We start from the raw sequence: 17,600 nt of genomic DNA, 5'->3' as shown, positions 1-17,600 counted from the left end.
AGGCCAACCACCGTTGTTTCATCAGCAAACTTATGACACGGTTTGAGCTGAATCCTGCGACACCGTCATGTGTCAGCAGGGTGAACCGCACCGTCGGAGCACGCAGCCCCGGGGTGCGCTAGTGCTCCGCCGAATGAAAATTGAAACATTGATGTCCACACGGCCTTTCTGTTAAAAAGCCCCGGATCCCGTTACAGAGGGAGGCGTTGGGACCCAACGAGCTCAGTTTCCCCACCAGTTTCTAGGGTATGATGGTGTTAAACACCGAACCCAAGTCTACAAACAGCAACCTGATATATGAGACCCCATTTTCCAGGTGAACAGGACAGACAAGGTGGAGGACTGCGGGTCGACTCGAGCGATAAGCGAACTGGAAAGGGCCCAATGTAGCCGGACAAAGGCTTTAATACGCTCCATGACCAGCCGCTCAAAGCATTTCTTAATGGTTGATGTTAATGCCACAGGACGATAGTTTACTGTCGACACAGCTAAACTAGTTTACAGGTTACTGTCGGCTTCTTTGGCACTGAGATGAGGGTTGCTGCCGTGAAAGCCAAGGGGACAATGGGCTGTCCCAGGGAGATGCTGGGCCGCACGGTCTTTCAGCACGGTCTTTCAGCCCGGCCCCGCAGCTTTGCGAGAGTTGACCCTGGCCGGGGTCGTCAGCACCTCAGCTTCAGCTTGTAACTTGCGTTGTGTCTGAGCTGTGGGTTCAGTCTGAATGCGGAGAACCAGCTGGAATTCAGCGGCGACAAAGCTGCACTCCCTGCTTCCAAGCTAAGAACACCGAGGCAGGTCCCGCGCTTTCACAGCCGGGGAGCTGCTGAGAATGGTTCGTGCCGGCGGTCCGGCGCTTCTGAAGGAGATTCCAATACTGTATATCGCGTAGGGAGCTGCAGTCTGGGGTTTAACAGCAAGGCTAGGGGGAGAGATCAGACAGCAGTTTCCGCTGTGTGAATACAGCAAATGAAAATGCATCTGCAGCGAAACAAGTGTTCAAGTGGAAGCGGATTAATGACTGGAAGAATATGCGCAGTAAGTAACTCGGACTTACGCAGGCACAAGAACTATCCTTTAATTAACTAACACACAGAAACCACGGACGGTGCGGTACTGTGTGGAGACAAGCTCTTTGACCTACTGAGGCACTTGGACAGCTACACCGCTCCAAAGAATACAACAGTTGGGAAACAAGAGTTGGGAAAGACCGCCGGCCCCGGAGCCTAGTCCGCCAGGTAATAGCCTCATATCCGAATTTCACCTGTTTCACTCTGCCACCTGTTCCCAATATCTCCTTGCTGACCCGAGAGAACCAAAATCTTCCCCAGCCCTGAATATATCCAATGAATTCTCAGCTCCCTGGGGATGAGATTTTTAAAGAATTATGCCGACCAGAGAGAGAAAACTCTGTTCATCGCTGATTTAAACATTTGATTCCTTATTCTGAAATACTTGGAGACTGCCCCGCAAGAGGAATTGTTCCCTCATGCTCCAGCACCAAGTCTGCCCTTTGGGATCTGTGTGCTCAAGTCACACGGACTCCAACACCGAGTTATAAACATACATAGAATATAGAAACGTACAGCACAGTACAGGCTCTTCGGCCCACAATGTTGTGCCGACCCTCAAGCCCTGCCTCCCATATAAGCCCCCACCTTAAATTCCTCCATATACCTGTCCAGTCTCTTAAACTTCACTAGTGTATCTGCCTCCACCACTGACTCAGGCAGCGCATTCCACGCGCCAACCACTCTCTGAGTGAAAAACCTTCCTCTAATATCCCCCTTGAACTTCCCACCCCTTACCTTAAAGCCATGCCCTCTTGTATTGAGCAGTGGTGCCCTGGGGAAGAGGCGCTGGCTATCCACTCTATCTATTCCTCTTAATATGTTGTACACCTCTATCATGTCTCCTCTCATCCTCCTTCTCTCCAAAGAGTAAAGCCCTAGCTCCCTTAATCTCTGATCATAATGCATACTCTCTAAACCAGGCAGCATCCTGGTAAATCTCCTCTGTACCCTTTCCAATGTTCCACATCCTTCCTATAGTGAGGCGACCAGAACTGGACACAGTACTCCAAGTGTGGCCTAACCAGAGTTTTATAGAGCTGCATCATTACATTGCGACTCTTAAACTCTATCCCTTGACTTATGAAAGCTAACACATGAGGCGGTCCTTCTCACATCCATAAAATCTCCTGTTTGCTCCCCTGACTATAGAGTCTCCAATGACGACAGCTCTCCTCTTCTCCGTCCCATGCTTCTGCACCACCGGGTCAGACTCAGTGCTGGAGGCCCTGCCACCGTGGCTCACACCTGGTTGGTTGTCCCCCGCCAACAGTATCCAGGATGGTAAACTTATTATTCAGGGGAATGGCTACAGGGGTGCTCTGCACTACCTGTCTGCTCACCTTCAGAAAGGGGTCACCGAGCCCACCGGCTTGAGGCAGATGAGCACAAGTTACTCTGTGCAATCCCACCCTCCAGCACTCGGTCTGTAGCCCCGTAGGTCATGGCTCTTCAATGCCACTTCAAGTGCTATTTAAACACGATGAGGATCTCTGCCTCCAGTTACTGTCTCTGTACAGCTCTTCCACCCTTTTCCCCCTCAGCAAAGTCAACAGTTTTCCAATCCTCTGGCTCTGCTCCCATAGCCAGATTTAGTTCTGGGCTCAGACACTGAACTCATACCATAAGAGATAGGAGTAGAATTAGGCCATTTTGCCCATTCGAGTCAGCTCCACCATTTCATGAAGGCCCCTCCACCCTATTCTCCTGCCCTCTTCCCATAACCTTTCACACCCAGACTAACCAATAATCTCTCAACCACTACCTTCAATACACCCAATGACTTGGCCTCCACAGCTGCCTGTGGCAAAGAATTCCCCAGATTCACTCCCCTCTGGCTAAAGGAATTCCTCCTTATCTTTGTTCTGTACCACCTATGAATTTGCTGACGATACAAACATTGTTGGTAGAATCTCAGGTGGTGACAAGAGGGCGTACAGGAGTGAGATATGCCAACTAGTGGAGTGGTGTCACAGCAACAACCTGGCACTCAATGTCAGTAAGATGAAAGAGCTGACTGTGAACTTCAGGAAGGGTAAGATGAAGGAACACATAACAATCCTCACAGAGGGATCAAAAGTGGATATAGTGAACAGTTTCAGGTTCCTGGGTGTCAAGATATCTGAGGACCTAACCTGGTCCCAACGTATCAATGCAGTTATAAAGGCGGCAAGACAGCGGCTATACTTCATTAGGAGTTTAAAGAGATTTAGTATGTCAACAAATACACTCAAAAACTTCTATAGTTGTACCGTGGAGAGCATTCTGACAGGCTGCATCACTGTCTGGCATGGGGGGCGGGGGCTACTGCACAAGACCGAAAGAAGCTGCAGAAAGTTGTAAGCTAGTCAGGTCCATCTTGGGCACTAGCCTACAAAGTACCCAGGACATCTTCAAGGAGCGGTGTCTTAGAAAGGCAGCGTCCATTATTAAGGATCCCCAGCACCCAGGGCATGCCCTTTTCTCACCGTTACCATCAGGAAGGAGGTACAGAGGCCTGAAGGCACACACTCAGCGATTCAGGAACAGCTTCTTCCCCTCTGCCAGAGCCAAACACTCCTCATATGATAAGCCATTCATACCCAGAATCATTTTTTGAACCTCCCTTGAACACTCTCCAATGTCAACACATCCTTTCATAGATAAGGAGCCTAAAACTGCTCACAATACGCTTAGTGCCTTATGAAGCCTCAACATTACATCTTTGCTTTTATATTCTAGTCCTCTCGAAATGAATGTTAACATTGTACTTCACCACCAACTCAATCTGCAAGTTAACCTTTAGGGAATCCTGCATGAGGACTCCCAAGTCCCTTTGCACCTCAGGTTTTTGAACTTTATCCCATTTATAAAATGTTCTGTGTTTTTGTTCCTTTTACCAAAGTGCATGTCCATACATGTCCTGACACCATATTCCATCTGCCACTTCTTTGCCCATTCTCCTCATCTGCCTAGGTCCTTCTGCAAATTCCCCTGCTTCCTCAACACTACCTGCCTTCCACCTATCTTAGTAATGGCTGCAGACTTCGCCACAAAGCCATCAATTCTGTCATCCAAACATTGATATATAACATAAAAAGCAGCAGTCTCAACACCAGCCCCTGTGGTATATCACTAGTCACTGGAAGCCAATCTGAAAAGGTGCCATTTATTGCCACTCTTTACGTCCTGCTAATTAGTCATGCTTGTATCTTTCCTGTAATACCATGGGGTCTTATCTTGTTGAACAGCCTCATATGCGACACCTTCTCAAAGGCTTTCTGAAGATCCAAGTAGACAAAATCCACCAATTCTCCTTTGTCTATCCTGCTTGTTATTTCCTCAAAGACTTCCAACAAATTTGTGAGACATGATTTTTCCTTCGGGAAACCACGCTGACTTTGGCCTGTTTTATCATCTGCCTCCAAGTACCCTGAGACCTCATCCTTAGCAATCGACTCCAACATATTACCAACCACTGAGGTCAGATTAACTGGCCTATAATTTTCTTTCTTCTGCCTCCCTCCCTTCTTGAAGAATAGAAGAATGTACCTTCTCCCTAACGATAGCATTTGCACTCTCTTCTGCCCCCTGACACTCTCAAACTTCCAACAGATTGTGAGTGCCTTTCACAGTGAAGACTGATGAAATAACATTCAGTTCATTTGCTATTTTCTTGTCCCTGATTACTACCTCTCCGTATCATTTGCCAATGGTCTGATATCTAACCTCACCTCTCTTTTACTCTTTATTTTTATATATCTTAAAAATCTTTTGATATCCTCTTTGATATTATTGGCTAGCTTACATCTTATTTCATATTTTATCTTTTCTCGCCTTATGGCTTGTTTAGAAATTTCTCAGTCTTCCAACTTCCCAATAATTTTTGCTCTTTCATATGCCCTTCCTTTTGCTTTTATGTTGGTTTTAACTTTCCTTGACAGTTGCATCATCCTGTCTTTAGAATACTTCTTCTCTGGGATGTATCTATCCTGCCACGCCAACCCCTCTGCCTACCTGCCTGTCCTTTCACTACAATGTGTATCCTTGGACATTAAGCTCCCAGCTATAATCTATTTTTCAGCCATGACTCAGTGATACCCACAACGGATATCTGCCAATCTCTAATTGTACTACAAGATCATGTACTGTATACTGCGTTCATTCAAATATAACACTTTCAGCCCAGTATTCTTCACCCTTTTCAATTTGGTCCCTGTTATACTGCAGTTCATTCCACTCTCTGCCATTTTGCCCTATCATCAGCGTGTCCTTCATGACATTCTCACTACACACTGCCTCTGCTTGTAAACCAACTCGTCCATCCTCAGCCCTTTCACTCAGTTTCTGTTTTTACACCACACTTGTCTTTGTGCATGCCTCTGATCTCATGTTATTCTTTGACTATTCTTCCATTTTAGTATTTTCATCATGTCAAGGGTTAAACTAAAAACAATCTTGTACCTTGTCTGCTTATTGTGCCTATTGAGGCTTATCAATACACTGAGTGTAAAGCGTAAAGCTTTAACCTCAGCCTGTGATGGACTGTGCCCGGGTTTGCTACTTGTTGGCTTCCCATATTGGTACACAAGGCTGCCATATGGTCGTGTTGCTCTCTATTCTCTTACCAGTACCTATCTTCATCACATCATTTCACCTTGCCCCGTTTCTCCATCCTATCAATTCTCCACTCTACCATATGATGGCACCCTTCTCTATTCTGCCCTTACATCAATAACTGAAGCCACAGTCAAGTTTATTGTCACGTGTACAAGGACATGTATGCACAGGAGCAATGAAAGGCAGACTTGCAGCAGCTTCACAGGCACAGAGCATCGGGTACACAACATTCACAAGAAAAACAAAATCCATTCCAAATTATACAAGAAAGAACACAATCAGAACAAGTCCATTTTAGTACCAAGTGTTCATACCGTTGTTCTACTAAGTTAGTGATCAGGGTGTGCGGGTTGGTTTAAAAACCAAAAGGTTGAAGGGAAGTAGCTCTTCCTGAAGCTGGTGGTGTGGGACCTCAGGCATCCAGACCTCCTGTCTGATGCCTCAAACCAGCTTTACTGCATCTTTGAATCGGTAACTGGCTCCAACATATGATAGTGCTCCCTACCATTAAGCAGGGTTACCACATGATAGTGCTCATCAGTTCCTGAGGTGATCACATGATGGCACCATATCCCAGGGCTTCTATACATTACTGGACCCAATACGTACCTGGGACCAGCATGATATGGCAGTCCCATTTGGTGACTGGGCACAGCACAAAATGATGCTTCTTCTCAGTATAATGGTTTGCTGCTTAACGATGATCAGGTCAGCATCAAGGCTTGGCCCATGATGAGGTCCCCTACCTGTACCTGGAGTTGCACTGTGATGGCATCCCATGTCAGCTCCCAGGCTCTGCAAGGCTACCACACCGTGACACCCATTAACGGTAGCTGAGGCTCCCCCATGATGGTGGCCCACATCGGTATGATGGGTTGCCACACCTTGTTGTACACAGGGCTAACGTAAGGCCATGACTCATGTTAGCTTTGATGGCCAGCTCCCCATTGTGCCCTGGGTATTGGTAGATGGTGTCATTTTGTAGCAGCACCGGGTACAGTGTTGGTACAGGCTGCCATCTTGTGGTGGTCCCAGGTACTGATGGTAACTCCCAACACCCAACCCCCTCTGTGGACAATTACATGATGATGCTCCTCTCTTCACTGGACTCCCACAGTGTTACCTTTAAGGTTCCGGATTGGCTGCTTCCCACTCTAGTTATCCAGGAGGTTCTTACTTGCAAAGTTTTCAAACCGTCCCAATGATTTGCATTTTTCACCAATGTCAACGTTTGCTGCCCGTTTCATTTGAACGTCCTTTCAATAAGTATAAGAGAAACCCAGAAGAATAAATGCCACACTTAGATGAATATAATTTCTTTACAAGTTAGAAGCTGAGGTTAAGTTTGTTGAACATCATTCACAGGCAGCTGGTTAACAAGTTTCTATCGGATAGCCTCAAGATCACAAAGGATTCAATTCCTTCAGCAAGTGTAGATTGCTATGATTTTTTGTGGAACAAGTTTGAATTTTTAACAAGAGACAGAGCTGGAGCATAATTAATCAGAGGCTTTGACCAGGAGGGACATTTAAAGATCTGGGTTAACTTTGGAAGTTAATTGAAAGAGTTTATTTCAATAGTCATCAAAGTTGCTGGAGAACGCAGCAGGCCAGGCAGCATCTCTAGCAAGAGGTACAGTCAACGTTTCAGGCTGAGACCCTTCGTCAGGACTAACTGAAGGAAGAGCTAGTAAGAGATTTGAAAGTGGGAGGGGGAGGGGGAGAGGGAGATCCAAAATGATAGGAGAAGACAGGAGGGGGAGGGATGGAGCCAAGAGCTGGACAGTTGATTGGCAAAAGGGATATGAGAGGATCATGGGACAGGAGGCCCAGGGAGAAGGAAAGGGGGGAGGGGGGGGAACCCAGAGGATGGGCAAGGGGTACAGTCAGAGGGAGAAAAAGGAGAGAGAGAGGAAGAATGTGTATATATAAATAAATAATGGATGGGGTACGAGGGGGAGGTGGGGCATTAGCAGGGCATTAGTGGGGCATCAGCAAAACGATCTCCCAGTCTGCTTTGCTGAACACCTACGCTCTGTCCGCCACAGAAAGCAAGATCTCCCAGTGGCCACAAATTTTAATTCCACATCCCATTCCCATTCTGACATGTCTATCCACGGCCTCCTCTACTGTAAAGATGAAGCCACACTCAGGTTGGAGGAACAACACCTTATATTCTGTCTGGCTAGCCTCCAACCTGATGGCATGAACATTGACTTCTCTAACTTCCGCTAATGCCCCACCTCCCCCCCCCCCCGTACCCCATCCATTATTTATTTATATACACACATTCTTTCTTTCTCCTTTTTCTCCCTCTGTCCCGCTCACTATACCCCTTGCACATCCTCTGGGCTTTTTCCCCCCTCCCCCCTTTCCTTCTCCCTGGGCATCCTGTCCCATGATCCTCTCATATCCCTTTTGCCAATCACCTGTCCAGCTCTTGGCTCCATCCCTCCCCCTCCTGTCTTCTCCTATCATTTCAGATCTCCCCCTCCCCCTTTCAAATCTCTTACTAGCTCTTCCTTCAGTTAGTCCTGATGAAGGGTCTCGGCCCGAAACGTCGACTGTACCTCTTGCTAGAGATGCTGCCTGGCCTGCTGCGTTCACCAGCAACTTTGTGTGTTGCTTGAATTTTCAGCATCTGCAGAATTCCTCGTGTTTTATTTCAATAGCAATGGTTTTCCTCTGGTCAGTGGTTCCAGCAAACAAACGCTACTGGGACCTGGTATTGAAAAGATATTTATGGAACATTAGATAAAGAGGGTAACAGACCCCATTAAAAGGAGAGAGAGGTGATCAATGCTACAATTCATTTGTTCTATATTGAAACCACTCAAATCTCCCCACGGAGTCTGCTTTAATTGGTAACCTGGAGTTATACAGCCCCTCAGTCCAACTCAATCATGTAATTTGTCCTGATATCTCTAAACTTTTTCTATTACCAGTCCAAATCTCTTTATTTTTGTACCTGCCTCTATCCCATCCTCAAGCAGGTCGTTCTAATAGCCACCATCCCGTGTGGAAAAGCTTCCCCTCAGGTCTCTTGAAAATCGTTACTCTCTTATCTTCAGGGAGAGGTGTCTCAGAAAGGCAGTGTCCATTATTAAGGACCTCCAGCACCCAGGGCATGCTCTTTTTCTCGCTGTTACCATCAGGCAGGAGGTACAGAAGCCTGAAGGCACACACTCAGCGATTCAGGAACAGCTTCTTCCCCTCTGCCATCTGATTCCTAAATGGACGTTGAACCTTTGGACACTACCCTACCTTTTTGAGATATAATATTCCTGTTTTTTGCATGATTTTTAATCTATTCAATATACGTATACTGTAATTGATTTATTTATTATTCTGTTCTTTTTCTTCTACATTATGTATTGCATTGAACTGCTGCTGCTAAGTTAACAAATTTCATGTCACATGCCAGTGATAATAAACCTGACTCTACTTCTTAAATCTATGCCCTTTAGTCTTCCCAGGGGATAAAGACCAACCACCCATCCAGCTTATGTACCACCTCATGAAATGTTAACTCTTTCTTCACTCATTGATGCTCCCTGACTGCTGAGTATTCCCAGCATTCTGCTGTTGGTATTTCAGTTCCAAGCATCGACAATGCTTTATATTTTAATTACTAAATGAACAGCTTACACCAGTCTTTACCAAGGAAGGAGCAGTGGAATCTCAGCAAAGGATGATACAGTTGAGCTTTAGGATGGAGTAAACATTGACGAAGAGGAGAGAGTAGAAAACCCAACTGCTCCTAATGTGGTTAGAGAATGGGAACAACAGTGGCAGAAAGAAACACAGATTCGTATTTCTACAATACCTTCCTCATCCTATGCAGCATGTCCAAAAATACATTTACAAACAGTAAGACATAAGACAGAGGAGCAGAATTAAGCTCTTCAGCCTATCAGGTATGACTGATTTGTTATCCCTCCCAACCCCATTTCCCTGCCTTCTCTCCATAACCTTTGATGCCCTGACTAATCAAGAGCCTATCACCCTTGACTTGACCTCCACAGCCATCCGTGGCATTGAATTCCACAAATTCACCACCCTCTTGTTAAAAAAAATCCTCCTCATCTCCGTTCTAAAAAGACATCCTTCTAATCTGAGGCTGTGCCTTCTGGTCCAAGACTGCCAATGAACAGGCGATTATGAGTAGTAACCTGTCACAAGGGCCAAGTCATCTGCCTGACTCTCCGTTATCTGCCTTACACCTCCAACAGCGATACAACAGAAAAAGGAGCAGGAAAGCAGCCTTCTGTCCTTGTCCAATGATGCCAAGGTTACCAAATCAGGGGTTGGGGGGTAAAAAAGGGCTGTTGACTTTCTCATTCTCTCATTGTTGCAACAGTAATCAGTCCATAATTCAGACTTCAGCTCATCAAATCTGATCTGACATTCTGAGCTGAAGATGTTTAACACTTTAAAGTTCACTTGGCCTTCATCAGCTCCTACATATGTCACTTATTCTGACTTGTTCATCATAATTCATTTAATTAGTAATTAAATTATATGTCTGGCTAATAATTTTAATTATGATTTACAGTATCAATTATACAATTTTGTATAGTACATATTCATACATTAGTACATTTTAGAATTGAATTATAATTTAGTGAATTTCTGAAATGTAGAATAACATAAAAAGACACAGAAGCCAATACTTTCACATCTTCATGTAATGTTCTATTTTGAGTTTTTGCTCCTTGTTTATAAAACTGTTGATAGGGGATTCCTGCTTGTGCTGACATTTCTTATCAATTCATTTTTGATTGTGTTCTTTGGAGTGACAGAGGCTTAGGGGGGACCTGAGAGAAGTATATTAAATTAGGAATGGCATATAATCGGGTAGGTTGACAGAGTCCTTGCCCCACGGTGAAAATGATAAAATACTGGAGGGTGTAGCTCTAAGGAGAGAGGCAGAATTTCAAAGGAGATTTGCAAGTTTTTGCTTGAAAACGCAGACTGGTAGGTGCTGGAATGCAGTGCCAGGGAAGATGGTGGAATCAGATACAACAGCAATGTTTTAGAGACCTTTAGACAGGTACACGAGTGGGCAAGGAATGGAAGGACTGAGACCGTATTCAGGAAGATAGGATTAAGTTGACTTGACTTCATGGTGGCACAGGCATTGTGAGCAAGAGGGCTTGTTCCTGTGTTGTACTGTTCTATGTTGTTCCACATTTAATGCTTGTTATGAATACCCCCTTCCCTCGCCAAGTAATCCTAATACCCTGACAAAGGGTCTCGGCCTGAAATGTTGACTGTACCTCTTCCTAGAGATGCTGCCTGGCCTGCTGCGTTCACCAGCAACTTTGATGTGTGTTGCTACTCTTTAAAATCCATGTTTTATACTTAATAGAATTCAGACATCCAGAATCAGAGATGGTTACAACAAGGAAGGATGCAATTCCCCACTTTTTCACCCTGCAAATTCATTCTTTTCCAACAATTTATCTTACCTGCTTTTGCACGTTACCATGGAATCCGCTGCTCTACGACTGCTGGTGCATCCGAGAACCTTCATACTTGTTGACTGCTGTAGGCCCAATCCCTCCCCACAGTCCAAAGTTCTCCTCCTCCAATAGTGCAACTCTGCACACTCAAATGTACGCACCCTCATCTCCTGGTACTACAAAGCTCACGCAGGGTAGTAACACCGGCGTGGACCACCTTAGGTTATAAGGTCAGCACAACATTCGTGGGCCGAATGGCCTGCACTCTGCTGTGGTGTTCTATGCCCTCTGACGAAGGAGCTGATTATCCAGCAACAGGTCTCCCATTTTGCCGAGAAGTCTAAAACATACTCAAGCATCAGGATCAAATGTTTCCAGGAGACATCCACCTCCGACCACACACAGAGCAATGCTGCCACTGAAAGCTGTGAGCAATGTGTTTAGATTTTATCTCACAGAGCAACTGATCAAATTCTCATATGTTCATCACAGATGGCTTAAAAGCCTTTATGAGGAGGGGAAGAATGGTAGTATTGTGTCCAATGTCCTTACCTACTTGCTCTGAGAAGATCATGCAAATTCATCTTGAAGCAACCATTTTCCACAATAGAATGACGATGTTTCAGATTGAAGTTCCAGTTGCACCATGAAGAGGATCTGGATGTTCATTATTCAGGCCAAAACTTTTCTTTGAACCAACATCACTAACACTTCCAGTATTCTCTGTTTGCATCATCATAAAAGATGATCTGGTCATTACCATATTCCAGTTTGTGGGAGATAACCATGCATATATTGACTACTGCATGTCTTACTATTTGCAAGAAAAAATTTCGCTGTTGTTTTGAACAGTTCTTTGCTGTGTTCTGAGATTGCAAACGACACTACAATTCATTGTCGAGAACTGGTGTAGAGAGCGCAGTAATAAGTCAGTGCTTGGAACCACACATTTACATTACCATCCTCTCTCAGAAGAACGGGCTTTCATGAAATGTTTTTCAGTGACACCCCTTACAGTCAACAGTAAAGGTGATTGCAGCTTCTTCCAGACCACAGGCTTGGATAGAAGCTTCACCTCAGTCTGCCTGCAAAAGGGAGCGGTTAAATTCCAGCTTGAATGACAAGTTCTAGCATGGGTCAACCCTGCTGAACATTAGATAAATTGTAAAGGGACTCCTAGCTGGAGGGACAGGTCTTGTCCCAGCCTGCACTGTGCTGTGGTGTTCTAGGTTCTCTGCTTTTAAAATCACTCACAAGGGCAGATGTTAGTTTATCTTCCAGGGCTACAAAGTGGTTCTTAACATGAGTTACAGGGACATTACCTGCATTCAACACCCAGTTGCATTATCCTCAATCTTGAGTCATAAGATGAAGTATGCTTTATGTTGTTTAACTGAGGAAAACTGTCTCTTATGCTTACTACCATCAAAACACAGAATGTAATAGATTTCCAATCACCTTAGCAGAGCCAACTCTCAAGTTGTGCTGGTGTTCTTCCACTGCAGCTACTGCAGTGCTGGATTTTAAAGCAATGCTGATTAGGTACATTCTCATCACAAATCAATTCACGAAGAAATTAATTCATATATTAACAATGAGTTTGTCAATATTGGTACAATTTTCTATGCACTCCACCAGATAAAAGTTTTTCAAAGTAAACATGCAATGAACTGCACAAGGCCCCATCCAGCAATGAGGTAAGGTCTTTTCGCCAATATGGCACTGCTCTTTACATGAAGAAAAATAGTTTAAAACCATATTTAACAAGTTTATTCATTTGATGTAAATATTCCAACCCCCAGTCCTTACCCTTAATCCCACCCCATCACTATTCCTGTAGTTGAACTGAATTTGCCAGAGCCTTCCAATCGAGTTAACAATTGCCCTAGCACCTTACCTTACACTGACATTGAATCATTGTCATGATACCAGGGATGAGTGTTCCTTCAAAAACCATAGTTATTTTTTGAGCAATTGAATATTTACCCTTAACTCCTCAGCATACCTTCCACTAAAACTGGACAAGACTAGTGAGTTAGGCTGTGGACAATGGACAGTGTTGACTAACTCAAAGTGTCAAAAAGGAATCTGGAGATGAGAGTAACGTAAGAGGGACAATTGTCCTACTGTCCACTAATATATCCCGTAACACCAGTCTCTTTTCCCAATCTTAACATTGGAACAAAACCCTACTGATATATACAGAAAATGATCCCTACCTCTAATGCCAACTCCTATCCCCACCCTAATGCCACAATCCCTATGTTCGTATGGAGTCTTGCCCTCTCTCCCAATGCTGCCATCCAGCGAGCAACTTATGTCACAACACAAACCAATTCCTATTCACAACTTCCAAACTAACTAGGACTAAGTTGGCCAGGCAGGACAATGGTGAAAGTTGTCCACCCTCCAATCATAATGCCCTAGTGGCAAATATTAATATATATTGCCCGTAAACTACATCAGCCAATCAGGCAGCAATTAAACCAATTTCCAATAATGACTGATATGTTCCCTGCCCTCTGATAAATAACCAAGCCCCCCCCCCCCCACCCCGAAGATCTCTGTTCATTAGCATCTATCAAAAAGAAACACGAATGAATGATTAGACTTTGGGATTAATATAGCAACAGGCTGCAGAAAGGAAGACGACCAACTTCTTTCAAAATAAGACCCACATGTGTTTATAAAAATTACATTAACATGCAGTGATACAAGGGGCCCATTTGATGGCAGCATTGTGGGGAAAGACTAATCAAACACACGTAAACATTTAAAGTTCAAATGATCAAAACGTTTATAATATACAACCTTTGATTTGTCTTCTTGCAGGCACCCACAAAACAAAGAAACAACAGAATCCATGAAAATTCACACACAAAGACCAACAAACATCCAAATCATGCAAATAGCAAAAAAAAAGTAATACATGTAAGGTGAGCAGCAAAATCCTGAATGCGAGTCTACAGGCTGCAGAGTCAGTTTAGCGTTGAAATAACTGAAACCGGTCCAGGAGTCCGATGGCTGCAGGCAACAACTGCTCTTGAACCTGGTGGCATGGGACTCAAGACACGAGCAACAAAGTCTCAAATGTGAGCCTCCCACTTACCGAGGGAGACGGGTCAAACACAGGCAGACAGGACAGGCTCAGCTGGGTGATCCTGGTTCGCACAGAGAAGAACACAGGTTCATTTCCCTGGGGAGGGGAGGGGAGCTTCTTCCTCTCCTGCCCTCACCTTCTTATTCTGACTTCTTCCTCCTTCCTTTCCCGTTCTGATGAAGGGTCTCGGCATGAAATGTTGACTGTTTATTCCCGTCCATAGGTGCTGCCTGACTGCTGAGCTCCTCCATCACATTGTGTGCATTGTTCCACTCTGCTTTGATCTGGCTTAACGCTTTCATCAGCGTGGAGTACTGGAGCTGAGCATGGGTACATCTTCCAGTCTCAGGCCTTGATGAAGTGTCCATCCTTAGCAATAGCCTCATCCACATTCTTGAGAGTCAAGTTTACCGCATCTTCAGAAGATTGTAAAAAATCACTAGTTTGGTTGGACAGTTCAAAAGTACTCTTTTTAAAAGGGAAGTGACAGACTGTGGGCTGCAATGACTATAGCTCAGAAGTATACCTAGTGGAGTGTCAAGTAGATTTGCCAGCCACCTGCAGAACATCATCATATGTCACGAGCGGCATTTGGGCCAAACCAGTGAACTATTAACCTTTACACAAAAGCCAGCCACAGTCTCTAAAATGTTACACCTTCCAAGAATATAAACTGGACTTCTCTTCAAAAAAGAGATGGAGGTTTTAGATAAAAAAAATAGTAAAATTTTCATGAGTGGACTGAACCAGATATAATTCATTAGAGTTAAAATCCAAACATTCCAAATTAATTCTGAAAAATGTCATGAAGAATAAAAATCATTGCTGCGAACAAGGTTAAGTAGCTTTATCTCTTGTGTTGGATCGTTTACTCCCTGATGCTGACCTTTTTGCTGTTGCTACATGGCACTTAACCAGTAGCTCTTCTACTAAAGCAGACTACAACAGATCCAATGAGAGTTCTTCGTGTGCTCTTTCTATTCCCAATACATCATTCAGCATGGAAGTGCAGTGTGTTTTATTACAGCTTCAAAATACAAGCTACTGTCAGGTTACAAACACCTCACATGGACATCCCTTGTATATAAATGAGCTCCCATGTTAAATTCAAAAGTCCAACTTGCATACACATTTGTTTCTAGAAACAACAGAACTAGCTTTCTCCCTGTACGTTTAGCAATTGTTCTTTATCAGTCTGATGTGTTTTACTACCATTCATTACAACACTGCAGAGGAACAGTTATCAAACTTATTTTTGTACTGTTTTCTGGACAAAATCCACTTCAAAATGTTTATAAAACTGAACTTGCTTTTACCCAGGGATGGCCTTTAAGATTCTGAGAGGTCCAGTCAGAATGAATGTAGAAAGGATGTTTCTCAATATGGTACAATCTTTTACTAGGTACCATGTTTAAGTTCAAGGGCTCACCTATTTAAGTCAGTCAAGATAATACTTTTTCCTTGAGGATTTAGAACATGGGGCACCATGGTGGTGTAGCGGTGAGTGCAACATTATTGCAGCTCAAGGCACTGGAGTTCAGAGTTCAATTCCTGTGGAATCCATACGTCCTCCCTGTGGAATGTGTGGGGTTTCCTCGAGTACTCCGGTTTCCTCCCACAGTCCAAAGATGTACTGGGTAGGTTAAATTGGTCATTATAACTTGTTCTGTGACTAAGTTAGGATTAAATCGGGGTTGATGGGGGTTTGCTTGGGTGGCGTGTCTTGAAGGGCTGAAGGGCCTACTAGCATTACACCGCGAAATAAATAAATACCATGGAACAATAGAGCACACCACAGGTCCTTCAGACCACCATATTGTGCCGCCCTTTTAACCTACTGTCACATCTAATACCAGAGATTGTGATTTTCAGGTGATTGGAGGAAAGTGTCCGAGGTAGGGTTTTTAAACAGTGGTGTAATGTATTGCCAGGGGTTGTAGTAGAGGCAGTTACATTAGGGGGATTTAAGATGAGAGAAATGGATGAGAGAAAAAAGGCTTTATGGAAGAGAATTGTTAGATTGAGGAGGAAACTGGCTCAGACATGATAAAATGGCAGAGCAGATTCAATGGGCCAAATAGCCTAATTCACACTCTTTATTTAATGGTTTCAGGAGAAAAGCCATAGATTGCATTTCACCACCTTTCCTCGATTGGTCTCTGTCCATTCCTGTTGATTTGAAATCCCAGACTGCCAGCTTCAGGCTGTGTTAATGTGGACCTGCACTCCTGCAACTCTACATTTGTATGGCAAGTGTGGCTGCCGCTACCCAGGTCCAACTCTTGACTACTGGTGCCGTGCGGAGTTCACATCTTCTTGTCACCCTGCAGATATTCCTTGGGTACTCTGGTCTCTTTCCACCATTGAAAGTAATATGGTTCAGAGCTTAACTAGCTATTGCGTGAGTGGTAGAATTTGTGGGAAGCTGATGCTAATTGGTGGAGGATTCCTGTACTAAGTGGGTGCTTGATGGTCAGCACAGATCTGTGCCGTACAACTATGAAGTTAATTACATTCCATGATGAACTGAGAGAGAACGCTGATTAAGGCAGTGCTACCTCGAATTCTGGCTTTCCAGTGACAAACTGCAGGCAGAGAGATGGACATGAGGGACAATGGATCTTGGACTGACATCATTCTGAGGATAGTCAATAGTCTACTGAGGTGTGTTGTAGGTATTCACACTCAACAACGGTGACTGGTTAGGCACAGAGAGAACTTGCATTTACAGTTACCTTTATCGGTTCACGTAAAAACATGCACACCACACAAGACTAATTATCTAGGCCCACACCAACCAGGTTTGTCTGACCCTGCTGGAACAGTCAAATAGGGAAGGTGATGTTCGGGAAAAGAAGCTTACACTGCTTAGGTGTTCCTCTTGATCCTGACAGTCTCCAAGTTCCCAACATGGTGTCATCCACCACTGTGATGGTTTGTTTCCCCAACTTTACACTGCCTCTACTCCCAAAATCAATTTGTTCTGTCTTGATTTTGTTGGCTTATCAGGCACGCCTGTGTACGCTTCTCACTGGACCTGGCCCAAGGTTGCAAGCTGTATTACCTTCGTACCCTACCACCAGGCTTATTCCTCACTTCAATTTCTTTGTTCTTCCTGAATCAGCAGGTTATGGACAACAATTGCGAGAGAGAAATTACATAGAACAACCTTTTCAGTAGCCTTTTAAAGACTCAAGGACCATATGGTCTCCCCAGTAATGCATGTCTTTATATTCCTGATCAGCCAGGATTTCCCACAAACCCACAGTTCTAATTTAGAATTGCCTGAAGCTGAAACCCCCATTTCTCTCTAACAGCCTTAGCTGTTCCTGGAGATATTTATAAGAAAAGTGCCAAGACTTTGAATAGT

The sequence above is a fragment of the Mobula birostris genome, chromosome 9, assembly GCF_030028105.1.
Source record: "Mobula birostris isolate sMobBir1 chromosome 9, sMobBir1.hap1, whole genome shotgun sequence".
Classification (NCBI taxonomy): domain Eukaryota; kingdom Metazoa; phylum Chordata; class Chondrichthyes; order Myliobatiformes; family Myliobatidae; genus Mobula; species Mobula birostris.
The sequence above is the reverse complement of the archived record's forward strand: the minus strand, read 5'-3'. Positions refer to the sequence as shown.